The sequence below is a fragment of the Macaca thibetana genome, chromosome 4 (genome assembly GCF_024542745.1).
Source record: "Macaca thibetana thibetana isolate TM-01 chromosome 4, ASM2454274v1, whole genome shotgun sequence".
Taxonomy (NCBI): Eukaryota; Metazoa; Chordata; class Mammalia; order Primates; family Cercopithecidae; genus Macaca; species Macaca thibetana.
Window position 1 is genome coordinate 145,749,045 of NC_065581.1, and position 16,232 is coordinate 145,765,276.

Here is a 16,232-nt window from a genome sequence, read left to right on the forward strand (position 1 = left end):
TGCATATGAACAGATTTTATAGATTTACAAATTAAGATTTTAATCAACTCTTTCAGAGTTCCTTGAGTGAGGAGACTAAATCAACTTACTTTGATCTTTTAAAATGCTGTATTACTTTTTTAAGTAAATGCTATCATGGCTTAGCAATACTATTTCAACAATACTATTATAACCTTCTGGAAGACAATCCTTAGCCAAATATATTTTGAATCAAAGATTTGTTGGGAACAAATCAGACAAAAATAACTGTCTTGGCTCTTCAGGTACTATGACATAGTCCCAGACATAAGAAATACATACGTAGAACATTTATGTATTAGAATTGGTGGGCTTTAAGTAGACAAATAAGAATAAAAAGAAAAATAACTGAAGGGATCAACATAAGCTAAGATGGAAAAAATAAAGAAAAATCCAAACCAATGAAAAGAACAATACAAATATGCTTCAAATAGGGCCAATATAATTCCTATATATAATTCAGATTCAAATATGGTTTTGCTGCTGTTTTTGTAATACATTGAGGTAAGCATCTGGAACAATCTCTTGTTGAAAATAACCAATCATTCTAGCTATAATAAATATTTTTAAACATTCTTAAAGGAACAATGAGCTGGCTAGAATTAAAAAAAAAAAAAAACTCAAGCAGAAAAAAAAAAAATCCTAATTAAGAACGAGAACTCAAAGAGGTAAGCAGAATCCTGAAGCCCCCTTTTATGCTGAGGCCATTTGCCTAAGTATATTTAAGCTTCAATGTTAGACTCATGAGATTTCAGGAGTTGTAACCCCAGAGAGGTAAACCTTAAGTATAATAGGCAACCAAAAAGAATACTCTGCCCCTCAATCCCAGAGGCCTTCAAGAACATTTGCTTATCTCAAAATAGAGGGGGAAAATCTTCGTGGAGGATTTAGAACCTCAAGCCAAACCCTCACAAATGCACACTGCCTCAGTGTTTGGAAAAGCTTCAAATTAATAATTAAAATTAGTTAACCTGGAATGGAATTGCCCCTAGCTGTCAGACAAAAGCAAATAAAAGTCTCCTCAAAATAAACTGTCCTTATTTCACATAAATCATCCGTTCACAAATATTAACTAAAAACTAAAGGAAAAGACACGCTATGATTGAGAGCTGGCAGAAAGAACACAGAATCCAAAAGGACTTCATTCAGATAACAGATATATACCATGAAATGATTATGTTTAATATGTTTCAAAAATTTTTTAAGCCAGAACAAATATATGCATGATAGGAAAATCATATGTAAAAGCAACCAAATATAATTTCTGGAAACCAAATTAAGTGAGTGAAATTTCAAAACACAGTAGATAGGTCTAACAGCAAATAAATGACAAAGAGACAACTTGCAACTGGCAGAAAGATGTGAAGAATTTACCCAGATTAAAGGTAGCATAGAAAGATAAAGTGGTGGAACAGAAAGCTTAAGAGACATAAACAATTAAAATGAGAAAGTATTACATATGTCTACTTGGAGTCCAGAGTGAGACATAAATGGATGCATTTCAGGAAGAAGGCAAGTGATCCCAGAGGGATGGCCTGATCACTAAGAAGAAATGAGGTACACAGAAACTGATGAACACAAATAAACATTAATTATTTGAAACTATAATAAAAATGTGTTATATAGTAAATAAGACAATTAAAATAGACAATCACCAAAAAAAAAAAAAAATTAAAGAGAAGGGTGAATAGGATTAACATATCTAAGGTCTTTTTTTGTTAAGTTAAGCATGTATATTGTCATTACAAAAAAATAATAGAAATGAAGTATATAACTTCTATACAGGTAGATGAAAAAACAAAGGAGAAAAATTAATCTTAGGAAATACAAAAAGGAAGAGAAATACACAAGAGAGGCAACAAACAGCCCAAAATATGACGGTACAGTATATACAGTTGCATCGTAATTACATTAAATGTAAAAGGACTAAATGCTTCATTTACAACACACGTCTTCAAAATGGATTTTGAAAAAACAAAAGCTAAATGCTGTTTATAAAAGGCAGGTTGGAGACTTTCTCTTCCAGGAAGATGGAGTAGACTTACTTTTCCTTTCTTGTCCTACTAAGTGCAACTAAAAAGTTTGAGCATTAAATATAAAACAAGCATAAGATGATCCTATACAGTGGAGAGAAAAAGGCAGAACAACTAGGGACCTCAAGAACCCAGGATAACACAATAAAGAGCTCCCTAGGTTTTCTTTTTCTTTCATATATCTCAGATTTCTTGCCAAAGAAGCTAGCAATTGGAAAACACCAAAAGTGCAAATAGCAACAACAACAAAAATACCGGCTTGCTCTAGCCAAAGGACAAAGAAAGGAGCAGCCCAGCAGGGTGAAAACTTTTAATGAGTAACCGTTCAACTCCAGACAAACACTGCAGAAAACACTGTGGCCCTACCCATGTCAGCAAAGGACTAGTGGGTAGCCTAGAATTCCACCCTTATTGGGCTACAATAAAGCTAATACAGCACTCCAGGCTCCCACTCTGCAGGAGTGGTGTCGGATAGCAACAAACAGGGAATCACCTACTCTGTGGTGTCATCAGAAACCACACGGGGAGCCTGGAATTCCATCCCCAACCTGCGGTACCAAATCACCCTTTCCCATCCCTGCTGGGATGGTGTAAGGGAGTCTTAGCAGACAGTCAAGATTTTCACCATCGCCTATTTCCCTAGATGTGGGGAGTAGTAAAAAGGCACCCCTATACGTCCCAGTCATGGAGGTACCAGTGTAGGGTAACAGGGAACCAGAACCCTCACTCTTGCCCAGCAGTAACAAGGAGCACCCATCCTTGAGTGTCAAGCAAAATCCAAATGGGGAACCTGAAATTCCACTCTCACTCCCCACTCTGCAGTAACAAGGCTGTCTCACCCTCACCCCCACTTCCCTTGCCAGAACACTGCCAGAAAAGACCTGCTAAAGCAGAAGTTTTAAATAATACCCAGAATCTCATAATACCCAAAATGTACAGGTTTCAGTCAAAGATCACTCACCTTACCAAGAATCAGGAAGATCTTAAACTGAATGAAAGACACATCTAAAACATGAATGAAGAAAGTCTGAATGTTAAACGACAAAGGAAAACATCACAAAAGATAAGAGAAAGATGCATCTAATAAGAACTAATGAAAAGAAAGATGGTTTGGCTATATAAACTACAAATACAAATAGAAAATAGATTCTAAGACACAAAGTTCTTCTTGAGATAAAGTGGGTCATTTCACCTAAAAATGTCAACGGATCACAGAGACAAATTTTAATGTACCTAACAGTAACAGCCTCAAAACTTTTACAAAGAAGCATTGTCAGGACTACCAGGAGAAACAGAGAACAGAAATCTATTTGTTACTACAGCCTTGCCTACTCTAACTGAAATCTCTGGGCAACAGATTTAATTCACTCAGAAGACTTGTTGAGTTCTGGAGAAAATCAGTTATTAAGTATTAAAGAGGCTTTTTTTTCCCAGAAGGACATATGTGTATTGTCACATCAGCCTCATCTACATCTCTTCCTCTGGTGTTCTGAGGGGGTGTTTTGAGGTGTCAAATTGACTGCAGCGTTTCTCCCAGGGAGTCAGGGGTGGGAAGACTGGAAATGAAGAGTTGCAGCATGAGAAACCAGCTGCGCCCCATGCTCACCTGCAGACTTCACTGTTACAGAGTATGGGGCTTAGTGAAACTCAAAGAAAGCATTACATATTTCCATAAATATGAATCGCATCTGTTAAGATTATGGCATTTCCTACAGAAAGCACAACAGTAATGATTACAGAATGCTCCCATTAGAATACCACGAGTCAGTCACTCAAGCAAAGCAAACCTTGAACACCCAAAGTTAATCTGAAGCATAATCCCTTATTACTGGTTCTGGCATTATGCTTTCCTAGGGTTGCCTAGACTCTCCTGTGAGCACTAATAAAAGTGTTCCCTGGGGAATCATAATTTCTTCCCCTGAAAACAGTTAACAATGACCGTGTTAGAGAAATGAAGGCAAGTCTCTTCCTACCACCAGTCACTAAGGACGGGAGCAAGTCAAGGGTCTCCCTTTATCTGTTCTGCACTAGTCTCAGAGGCAAAAGCTGAACAGAACAGCCTTTTACCTACCCAGTATTATGAACACAGACAATACCTCTAAGCAGGACATCACAAAATTCCACAGATTTTTCTCTCTGCTCCCACTGGCCTTGTGATGCAGCTTTCAGAGGACAGTGTGAGGAGATAGAATTGCATGTTGCAGCTCTCAACCCTGACACCAAGAGGGAGCACCCAAGAAGAGGGGATTGGTCGGAATCCTGAAACTCAAGCACAAGACCCTCAGAGCTAAATTCCTCTCTCAAGGGCAGTCTTCCACCGTCCAACTTTCCCTTATCATCATGACTATAAATCCTACAGGAAATTGAGGAAACACCAGATCGTAAGTGAAGAATAGAGGGAATCTTCCCTTGCCATCATTATTCCAATAGCAGGCAAAGTTGAAACCAAGCCTGGGAGACATATTGTTTCCTCTCAGCAGCACCGTCAGGAAACCACAGGAGAAGCAGCTGTATTGTTAAAGGATTTTAAGTTTAAAACAATCCATCACATGCAATGTACGTCGTCTTCCTTACTGGAAGATCTTTTATCCCAGGCTATAATCTAAACCACCTAAAACTTCACTGCCTGCACTGCTGGAACCTTTTCCATTGAACAACACTCTGGAAAAAAAAAAAAAAAAAAAACTCTACATTTTGGTTTTCATCTTCTTAGCAGAGCAAATTATCCCATCAGCCTGTGGAGAAGTGGAAGGTTATTGTTCATGAAACTATGAAAGAACATAGCACAACAATGCAAATGAGAAGCTTGAAGTCTGTTTCACCATTAAAGCATATTCTAGAAAATATTCATTCTCAGAGAAAAAAAGGAAAAAATATACTGCAGCCTTTATATAGAAAGTTTTGAGAAGAATATTAGCACTGTATTTAAGGGAAGGAAGAAATGCCTATTCAACTCAACGCCTCCCTCCATCATTCCAAGGCCACCTTTTAAGGATGTTTTGTTATTATGAGATAGAATGAATGTTTTCTGCCTGTCTGACCTAGAGAGGAATGTTTGTCCACAGTTCTATAGCCTCTGCCTGGAACGTACTGACTGAAGGCTATAAAAATCACTGAAGGACGTTAGCTATCCAGCATTCGGTCAAAATCACATTTCCCGCTCCAGCTTACTCTCAAATAGCCATCACACAGCATTTACTTTAGGCAGCAGAAGCCTCCTGTTAAGGAGCAAAATACCCGGAGGAGAGCGGAGGGAAATGTGTTCCAGTTTCCTGGGTTACCCTGGGGGATTCAGTGAATTCTCCCTCTTTCCTAAACACAGTGAGTGCTTTCTTTAGTTTTAGCCCTCCACATCGTAAGTTAGGTCTTACCTGGTCTATTTCATACTTTCTAGGGAACACTAAATGCAGGTCTCTGAGATAGGAGTACATGAAGGGAGTCTTCACCTTTTTAAGGTCAAGTGTACTTAGGAAGAGCCTTGCGTGTTTGGGCTGGTTAAGGAACGGCCAGAAACAAACAGCTCACTTGGAACTCCTTGATTGTTGCAGGACAAAGGAGAAAGTCATCCAAGATAGCACTTGAGTCAAGTAGGCCTGGAAATAAGAGATTCTTAGAATGCTTTCAAGGCCCACCTGAAAGAATTGCCCTCTGAGGACTTTCCCTACTTCCCAGACAGCTTCTTCCACTGTAATGTTGTTTAACACAGTCCTTAAAGCTTGATATTGTAACTTTAAAGTCAACTTTCCTTCCTAGGCAGTGTTCTTTTTTTTTTTTTTAATGTATTTATTTATTTATTTATTTATTTTATTTTTTTATTTTTTTATTATTATACTTTAAGTTCTAGGGTACATGTGCATAACGTGCAGGTTTGTTACATATGTATACTTGTGCCATGTTGGTGTGCTGCACCCATCAACTCGTCAGCACCCATCACCTCATCATTTACATCAGGTATAACTCCCAGTGCAATCCCTCCCCCCTCCCCCTACCCCCTCCCCATGATATGCCCTGGTGTATGATGTTCCCCTTCCCAAGTCCAAGTGATCTCATTGTTCAGTTCCCACCTATGAGTGAGAACATGCGGTATTTGGTTTTCTGTTCTTGCAATAGTTTGCTGAGAATGATGGTTTCCAGCTGCATCCATGTCCCTACAAAGGACACAAACTCATCCTTTTTTATGGCTACATAGTATTCCATGGTGTATATGTGCCACATTTTCTTAATCCAGTCTGTCACTGATGGACATTTGGGTTGATTCCAAGTCTTTGCTATTGTGAATAGTGCCGCAATAAACATACGTGTGCATGTGTCTTTATAGCAGCATGATTTATAATCCTTTGGGTATATACACAGTAATGGGATGGCTGGGTCATATGGTACTTCTAGTTCTAGATCCTTGAGGAATCGCCATACTGTCTACTCATCTGACAAAGGGCTAATATCCAGAACCTACAAAGAACTCAAACAAATTTACAAGAAAAAAACAAACAACCCCATCAAAAAGTGGGCAAAGGATATGAACAGACAGTTCTCAAAAGAAGACATTCATACAGCCAACAGACACATGAAAAAATGCTCATCATCACTGGCCATCAGAGAAACGCAAATCAAAACCACAATGAGATACCATCTCACACCAGTTAGAATGGCAATCATTAAAAAGTCAGGAAACAACAGGTGCTGGAGAGGATGTGGAGAAATAGGAACACCTTTACACTGTTGGTGGGATTGTAAACTAGTTCAACCATTATGGAAAACAGTATGGCGATTCCTAGGCAGTGTTCTAACAAAAGACAGACCCTTGACTCATGTGTGCATATATCCCTGGCATTTAGCACAGGTTCTAGCACTCAACAAGTATCTGATGAATGAATTAGGAGTATTTCCTAAAGGAACTAAAACATCTATTCTTGTTTGCCTCTGACGGAGCTGATGAATAATCACATGCACATGCTAATTAGACCCATTCTAAACATGCTTCAACTTCGGGGCCTTTGGTGATAGCCTGCAGTTCTATCACTTTTCCCACTCTGCGGCCTATCCCTATGCCCCATGCAGCTGTCTCAAACTTTTAATCTTATCCCAAATCCCCTGAAATCACTTCCAAAATCTATCAACAGATGTCATAATATCCTACTAAAAAATAGAGGCTATCAAATTACAAATTTCTTCAATTTCTTTCTTCTAAACTTTCTTTCCTCCTTATTTAACTCCTTTTTTTTTTTTTTTCTCTCCTGCTGTTTTCTCACAAGGTACTGTCATATAGGGATTCCCTCCCTTTCAACATCTTCCAGGGTTTCTCTCCAGCAATCAGCCCCCTTATTCTTAGACTTTCATTTTCTCTATATCCACTGAGAGAAGTATGAAGCCAATAGATCTTTCTAGCTATGATATTAATTTCTAGAAATGTGACCATGTGTAGCCACCTTGTTCTTAAACTTTCACTTTCTCTGTATCCACTGAGAGAGGTATGAAGCCAACAGATCTTTCTAGCTATGATATTAATTTCTACATATGTGACCATGGGCAACCTCTCTAACCTCAATTTTCTCTTCTACAAAACGGGAGTAATAATCCATGTCTCGCAAGATTTTAGGGGATAATTAAATGAGATACTGTACGTAAAGCATTCAGCCCAATGCCTGGTACATATGCTCACTCTAAGAAATATACATCCTTCTCCTTTCCTTCTTCCCATTCAAAATCAAATCACTTCCAAGACTCTGCTTCCCATTTTTGACTACAACGTTCTCTCTTTCCTCCCTTTCCTTCCAAACCCTAAATTCTGTGCCCACGGTTCCTCTTTTCTCATTTGCTTCTCAGCCCACTTCAATCTGGCTTCTCTCTGCTCACTCCACTGAAACATCTCTCACAAATGAAACTAAGATTTCTAAATGCTCTGTGTTTCACAGATTTAAATTTTTTTCTGAAAAAGCCAAAGAATGAATCATGGAATAAAAGACAAGATGAATGCATGAATAGATGTTATTCTCCATCATTGATCTAATTTATTTTCATGGCTTTAACTTTTCACCGTATTCCATGACTTCCAAAAGTATTTCTGGTACTATCTTTCTCCTAACTCAATTCGCTATTTCCCAGGCCTTTCTCTTACCCTCTATCTGGACATATCTTGGAACCACAGGAAAGATTTAAGCAAGAATGTATTCAGTTGCTCAAACTAGAAACTCCAGCATGGCCAGTCCTGTGAAGCTGCCTTTTCTTACCTCTTGGGGCCAATCAGTCACTAAATCTTGTCAATCCACATTTAAAATATCTCTCAATATTAACTGGATCTGAATTGTGGAAGGTTTTCTAAATGTTAATAATGTTCTGAGATTCACCCCCCTGTAGGCGTAATCACCCAAGTTCCTTTTCTCTTTACAATCTCTGAACGTAGATCTCCCAGTATCCATAATTTTCTAAGGGAGAGCCTTGCATGTGCTCACAAACCAACTTCAAGGTTTGCTTTTCCCTACGTTAGCTTCTCCTTATGGACGTGAGGCCTGCCCATGGTGCCATCTTTAAGTGCTTCATAATTGCCTCTGTAAATGGTTCCCAATCACGGAAAATAATGAATGATACTGCCTAGAATCCTCTCCCACAGGTTTCCTAAAGCCATACACTTTGAGACAGCAGGGAGTGTCAGGTTCCATGTGCATGTGAAGACAGGGCCCTCCACACCACTCAGGCTGCATGCTGTTTCCCAAACTAGAAGCAGCATTACAGGCACCCCGTTCTCACAGTGCCTCTCAGAAATCTACCCCATCCTCGGCCGGGCGCGGTGGCTCATGCTTGTAATTCCAGCACTTTGGGAGGCCGCGGTGGGCAGATCACGAGGTCAGGAAATCGAGACCATCCTGGCTAACACGGTGAAACCCCGTCTCTACCGAAAATACAAAAAATTAGCCGGGCGCTGTGGCGGGCGCCTGTAGTCCCAGCTACTCGGGAGGCTGAGGCAGGAGAATGGCGTGAACCCGGGAGGCGGAGCTTGCAGTGAGCGGAGATGGCGCCACTGCACTCAGCCTGGGCGACAGAGCGAGACTCCGTCTCAAAAAGAAAAAAAAAAAAAAAAAGAAATCTACCCCATCCTCTTTCTCACCCTTCACTCCCTAGAACTACCACTGGGTCTCAAGATCAGGGAGGAAACCAGTGTTGTTCCATTCTCTCTACTAGACTAGTCAATGAGCTTGCAGCTCTGACAAAGATAACCTTTTCATTCTTCGTCTAGTCAATTCCCCAAACTAAAATAAATATCAGTTTTAATAAATACATGCTCCACAAATGAGATGGCACCATTCGCAAGATCCACAAACAGTCAAACAGAATCCCAGTTTAGGTTACCTAGGAGACCCTACTACATTTCTTTGAAATATGAATACATGGAAAAAAATAGGAAAATTTATTTTTCTAAAATTCATTAACTCCTTTGTGTAAAAGAAAAAAAGAAAGAATTAAAGGGAAACTGTGTGTGTGTGTATGTGCAACAATATTACGAAGGGTTGATATCTTAAATGTATAATAAAGTCAGACAAACTGATAAGAAAAAGACTAAAATTGCAGTACAAAGAATGTGAACAAATTAAAAAGAGAAAATGAAAATATCTAAATAAGGTATAGGAAAATATTCAGACTTACCATTAATGAAAGAATTGTAACTTAAAAGAGCAATAATATACAGTGGCTTTTTTTCTGTCAAATTAGCCAAGATTTTTTTTTAATGAAAGCATCTAGTGATATTGGATGAGAGAGATTCCCTCATATACTGCTTTTGAGAAAACAAATTGGTACAATCCCAGAAAGCAGTAAGTGGCAATATGTATCAAGAGTCTTATCATCGCTCATTTTCTTTTCACCAGGTAATTGCTCTTCTGTGAAATGTCCCAAGGAGATAATCAGAATGTAGATCATTTCTGTAAAGTAAAAGGGTATTTATTATGGGAACAACATGAATGCTCCCCATTAAGTAGTTGCTTAATATGTCATGGTACATCTATTAATAGAATATTATAATAGATGATAGAATAGGAAGTTTCTGAAGCGTCCATAACATGGGAAAGTAAATATAATCTAATATTTCCTTTTAAAAGTAAAATTCAATTTATTTAAATATAACAACTCAATTGTGAAAATATTTACATAAAACTGAAGAAAATGTTAAAATATTGAGACTAATTGACACAAAAGTATGGAATTATGAGTGACTGGTATAAGAAGCGGGATTTTCATCCTCTGTAATAATTTGACATTTTTTATACAAAGGGCCCTGGTGGGAAAGGGCATAAATTATTTTTACCTATAAAATCAGCAAAATAAACACAAAGTATGACGATCAGTGCCAGATAAAATGTGGCAAATCAAGCATTTTCATTTACTCCTGGTAGAGGCTTGACAAAGATTTGAAGGAAATGTAGCAAAATGTTAATAGCAATTATTTCAGTGAGTCAGTATTAAGGCTTTTTCCCCAATTTCACATACTATTGTATATGCATTAGTTTCCTAGGGCTTCTGTAACAAAGTACTGAAAACTGAAGGGCTTAAAACAACAAAAATTTATTATCTCACAGTCTGGAGGCTAGAAGTCCCAGAGCAAGGTGTCAGCGGGGCCATGCTCCCTCTGATGGCTCTAGGGGAGAATCCTTCCTTGCCGCTTCTAGCTTCTGGTGTTTGTGGCAGTCCTTGACATCCCTTGGCTTGCTGGTGCATCACTCCAGTCCAATAGCCATCTTCCTGTGTGTCTTCACATCATCTTCCCTTGGGCATATCTTTCTCTGTGTTCAGATTTTCCTTTTTTATAGACACCAGTCATACTGTATTAAGACCCATTTTAATGACATCATTTTAACTTGATTACCTCTTAAAGACCCTGTTTCCACATAAGGTCACATTGGGAAGTACTGAGAATTAAGACTTAAATATATCTTTGGGAGCAGGGGTGGGCTAGGGGACACAATGCAACCCATAACACAGTGTGTACCAAATTTGCTTCCCTAGGCATGTATTATGACAAACAAGAGGAAGTATTACAGAAATTAACCAGCTTCATCCTGAATGGCTGTCAAATCTATGCCTTCTTCTGCCTTCCTATTACTTTCTTCAGAGCTGCTACTGCCGTCATTCAAACACCCATCATCCCATCATCTTTCCCAGGGCTACTGCAATAGTATCCGGACTGGTTTCTTCACCTCTAATTTTTCTCCCTTCCATACATCTTCCTCACTGTCAGATTTTTCTGATCCTGTTACTCTCCTACTTAATAACTCTTATAGATTCTAAGGTTCATAAAATTAAACCCCAACTCTTTAAACATAAATTTATAATCTGATCTCTCTTCCCTTTTTAACCTGATTATCCATGAGTTCCTATCCATAACTCTGTTTTCCCCAACCCAAGTAGCCTACAAACTAGACTTGCTGCACTACGGTTTCATGAATGTGCTAGTCTCACATTTTGTGTTCCAGGTTCCCATGCCTTTGACCTCATTTATGAATTTATTCAAGAAACAGATATTGGACACTCACCACATGCCAGGCATTGTACTAGAAATGAGCCATTTAAAAAATAAATCACATTCTGCAACTTTCAGGAGCTCAATCGAGTAGAGCACCTCAGACATGTAAATAGTACATTTTAAAATATGGTGTAAGTTCTGTTATAAAATCTCACACATGGTACACATGGGACAGAGAAGTAGGAGGGGTCTGTTTTACTAAAGGCTTGGGAAATTGTTCATAGCAGAAGCACCCCAAGCTTTTAGAAATATGAACAGGTCCTCCAGTGCCCTGCCCCATCTCACCTCCTCTAGGTATCCGGTAAAATTATATTCATTCTTCAATGATCAATCCCTCCAGACTTCAGGAAACCATTCACCTGGTGATTGGTGGATGGCTCCAGCATGTTATTATTCATGACTCTTTGTCTTTGCTATGGGCTGAGAATGGAAACAGACATCCATCATCCATTTTCATATTGCCTCACTCCATTTCAGATGGGCACATTCAAGGTAATGTACAGATTGCAGACTTTCATATGAAGGTCCCTGCTATGGTCTGAATATTTGTGTTTCTCCAAAATTCATATATTGAAACCTAATCACCAAGGTGATGGTATCAGGAAGGTTGGGAGGTTGGGACTTTGGGAAGCAATTAAGTCAAGAGGATTCTCCCTCATGAATGGGATTACTGCCCTTATAAGAAAGGTCCCAGAAAGCTTCCTGGCCCTTAGCCATGTGGGGACACAGAGAAGGTGCCATTTATGAGGAACAGGCCTTCACCAGACACTGAATATTTGGGAGCCTTGATCTTGGGCTTTCCAGCCTCCAGAACTGAGAGCAATAAATTACCATTGCTTATAAATTATCTATCTAAGATATTTCTGTCATAGTAGCCAAATGGACTAAGGCAGTCCTTGTTATTTATAGGAGGCTTTATAACTTTTCAAAGGCATTTTCTCCCATTACCTCACCTGAACTGCATAATGACCCTAAGAGTTAGGCAAATATTGTTATTTCCATTCTACAGATGAAGAAATCAACACAAACTATGAGATGAACTGCCTCATGTTCCACCGTGAGAGAATGAACTGTAGCACATGAGCAAGAAAGAACAGAGGCCTATTCGTGGAGAGAAATTTCTCCTGAGGCATAGCTCTTCCTAATAGCACATGTATTATATCATCATTTTGCCATCTTCCTTCAAAGTATGCTTCAGCCTCTAGATTCTCTTTTATTCACTGTACCACAGTACAGACTTCCGTGTATCATATAAATGTCTTCATACTTCTGTGTCAAAGCACCAAATTTCCATAACAAAAGCCACAGAGTAAAGAAGGGTCACCAAGAAAGATTAAGATGATTCCAAACTTGCCCATACCCCATCTGAGGTCACTAATAGTTGTAATCCATTGGCCATTGCTCTTTGCCTGCCCGCCTTCTATCAGCTCCTGTTGATATCGTAGGATAATCACTAATTTATTATCATAACACCCTCTAGCTATAATGACCTTTCTCTATCGATGTTTATTGCATTTCACTGCAGCTATTTTCCATTAGGAAACACAAACAGAAATCATTATTGAGATTTTTCACTAGTAGGACTGTCTCCTCCCCACAGCCACTCTTTATTAAGTGATTTTTAGTAAATCCAATATAATTTGCTGTTTCATAAGAACTCAGTCATAAACTCAGTCTTGGAGAATGCTTAAAATTTAAAAGTAAGTCAATGTACTTCTCAGGGCTGTGTTTATAGTGTGAAGCATTACTTTGTGTGTCCCAACTGTGCCTACTGAACTTGCTAAAAGAAGATATTCTCCCCTCTCCCTTTCTGAATGAGGCAAACCCATTTAATTACTTTCCCATGAGTTACTTCCTTCATAAGAATGTAGCCAAAAGCCACCTGGGACTAAAACAAAGCACATCTTTTCCCCAGCACCTGTGTTTCAGGACATTTTACACCTTGAAACCTACCAAATGGTGTCAAATCTGAACAAATCACCAGGATCCTAATTTGGAAGTGACATGAGGGCACCTGTGCTGAAAGGTTTGCCCTAGACACCTGCAAGAGGTGCAGGATGTGGCTCCTGCTCGCCAGGCCTGTGTGCAGAATAGGAAGCAGCTCAAGGGCATGGCACATGGCAGGGCTGAGCACACAGTGTTTGATAACACACCAGGTGAGCCAGGGCAGCTGTTACAACATTAGTATCAATAAGCTGGGGTCTGTAGAGTATTTCATAAAGCTGTAAAAAAAAATGAGATGGAGCCGCCAGTTGTCAAAGCTTATTAACCTGCCGGGATCTTTCAGATGGGTGGCTAAATAGGCATCAGTAGAGCTGTACATTCCTCCAAGGGTTGCTGCTTTCAGGAATTTCTCCTGATTTCATGTGGCTTCTCTCTTTTATAATCTCTTTTTTAATCTTTAATCTCTTTAATCTCTTTCTGCCCTCTTCCCTACCTCCTCTCCACCACCATTTTATTTTATTTTTTTTTTCAGTTTCAAATTAGTACTGAAATTACCACATCGTGGAAGGTTTCTCCATGAACAAATAAGGAAAATTTCTGCACTGAGCCTTAGCTTTCATGAGAGAGGTAACAGCAACTAGGAAGAAGAGGAAAGAGGCGAGAGAGAAATGCCGGGGCTGGGTACACGACTTGGAGAGCAGCACCCAGCAGGCACAAATTTATCGATAAGGATTTCCTCCGCACAAATTTAGCATCCCCTCTGGGGCTCCAGTTATCAATGGGACAGAATGGAGCTGCCCACTCTGACCTGCACACCCACTCCTCTTCCTCCTGGGGCTGGCATCCATCTTAGTCCACGGCACATAGCCTTAGGCTGTTGGAGCTGGGTTTCCAGGATGAGGGAGAGCTTCCAGCTGACTTATATTCTGTTCTCCAGTGAAGCCCAGTGGGACACACTACAAAAGTTGTGCCCATGAGCTCCCCAAACAGAGGCTGAAATGCTGGGCGCTATCAGATGCTCCCTGACTCCTTTGCAGGGCACCTAAACCGACTCTTCTTAAAGCAATCACATAAATTGCACTGAATTCCCAGCCACTGCCCTTCATCAGCCTATTACGGGATCAATATCTAGTCATACTGCATGAAACCATCCTACTCCTCTCACAGGAAATTAGTGCATTTTGATTTTTTTCTTTCTGTTTTTAAATCTGTGCAATAGAATAGGAATAAGGCTTAGGAATAATGATTCATTACCTCCTTAAGTGCACATCCAGGATGCAAAGCCTCTCCTAAAACCCCTAAAAAGCAATTTGGAGTAGGAAAAAGAGAAAGATGATCTAGAGAAATGACTATGTTGTTATTATGCTGCTTGACTTCCTGACAAAAATAGAAGCTTTGTCTGATGCAGTGCTGGCAGGTGAGGTAGAAGCTTCATGTCCTTTACATTTGGAAACCTGGATTTAAGCAGACTTCAGAGTCATAAGTAAAAGCTATTTCCCAAACACAATTGATGCACATCACAAGCTCCTTGTCCTCCTGAGGTCATTGTGGTTCCATGTTTATTGATGAGTGTGCTTCATCCTAATCAGTATTCAAATCAGAGCATCTGACTTATTTTAAACCCAATTTCACCTGTACTGTGGTTTTAGAAGTTGTTTAAAAAATGAAACCTTTACGAACAGCACAAAAAACAACAAACATGAAGTAACAGAAGGTTTTGCAAAGACTGTAGAAAAAAGGGGGGGAATGCCAGTGATTACTCAGGAAAAAATCTTTGGAAAACGTTCTGTACAAAAACAATTTCTGCTGATGTGTCATGTCTTGCAAGTTTTCTATGAGGCATCAGTGTCTCTTTAAAGAAACATTTGTCGGGAAGGGTGAGTTTGAAATGTGTCATCTTAATTATTATGTGAGGAACCTTCAGATTCAAAATGATTTTTTGATTCACCCACTGAGTGAAATACTTGAAAGTTAACCGAAATTTTTTTCAACATTACCAAGATTTTCTGCTCCTATGACTTCCAGTCCAAATAGCCTAGCAACACGAGGACAGAGATAAGTCTAACAGTTAAACTCTACTCTCTGAACCATGAAAAAAAATCAATAAAAAGTTGTTGCCGGTGTGATAAGAGTGAGGATATGACTGTCACCTGTGCTGGTGTCACAGATGGGCAGGTTAAGTCTCTTGCAGGTATCTGTAATCATGGAAGAACTTTAGTGCCCTTCAAGTCCTCTCTAAACTTAGCAATTTCCAGAGAAGGAATATCTGAAGAAATGCTGCCAGCTTCCTCTGTTGGTTTCTCCAACTGCTACAGCCCCTCTCTCTTTAAGTTGCTCTTTAGCATCCATGAAACAAGAATGGGAAGATAATGTGAGTTGGGTGCATATGTTCACATTAGTTCACTTGAATTATATGAATTACTTTAATTAAAGCTAGAGGACATAAGTCATGCAGACAATGTCTGCCTTGAAAACTCAGTAAATCCCCTAAGCAAGCATGAAAACACACTTCGCATGGGGGATCAGCACTACCTTGAACAGATCTAACAGGTGAATCTTAAGGAAGCTCTGTGGCTATGGGAAGGTGTCAGGGAGTAAGTCCATGTGTGCTGATACATCAGCACGGGAGGGCTCGCCAAGTATAAGGGAAAGAAATCCAACAGCAAGCTGGATTGTATAACACTCTAGAAAGCAGAAATCAGGACTCCAACCCAATACGTTTCTAA

The 16,232-nt window shown here is 39.4% G+C and overlaps 1 long non-coding RNA gene across 1 annotated transcript in view; it reads right to left on the bottom strand.

Moving 5' to 3' along the window:
• Positions 1-10,236: 10,236 nt before the first annotated feature.
• Positions 10,237-16,232, bottom strand: part of LOC126953289 (uncharacterized) — a 79,647-nt gene continuing 73,651 nt past the window's right edge. Inside the window, exon 4 of the long non-coding RNA XR_007725179.1 lies at positions 10,237-10,861. This is a non-coding gene — a long non-coding RNA (uncharacterized LOC126953289). The remainder of the gene's footprint in view (positions 10,862-16,232) is intronic.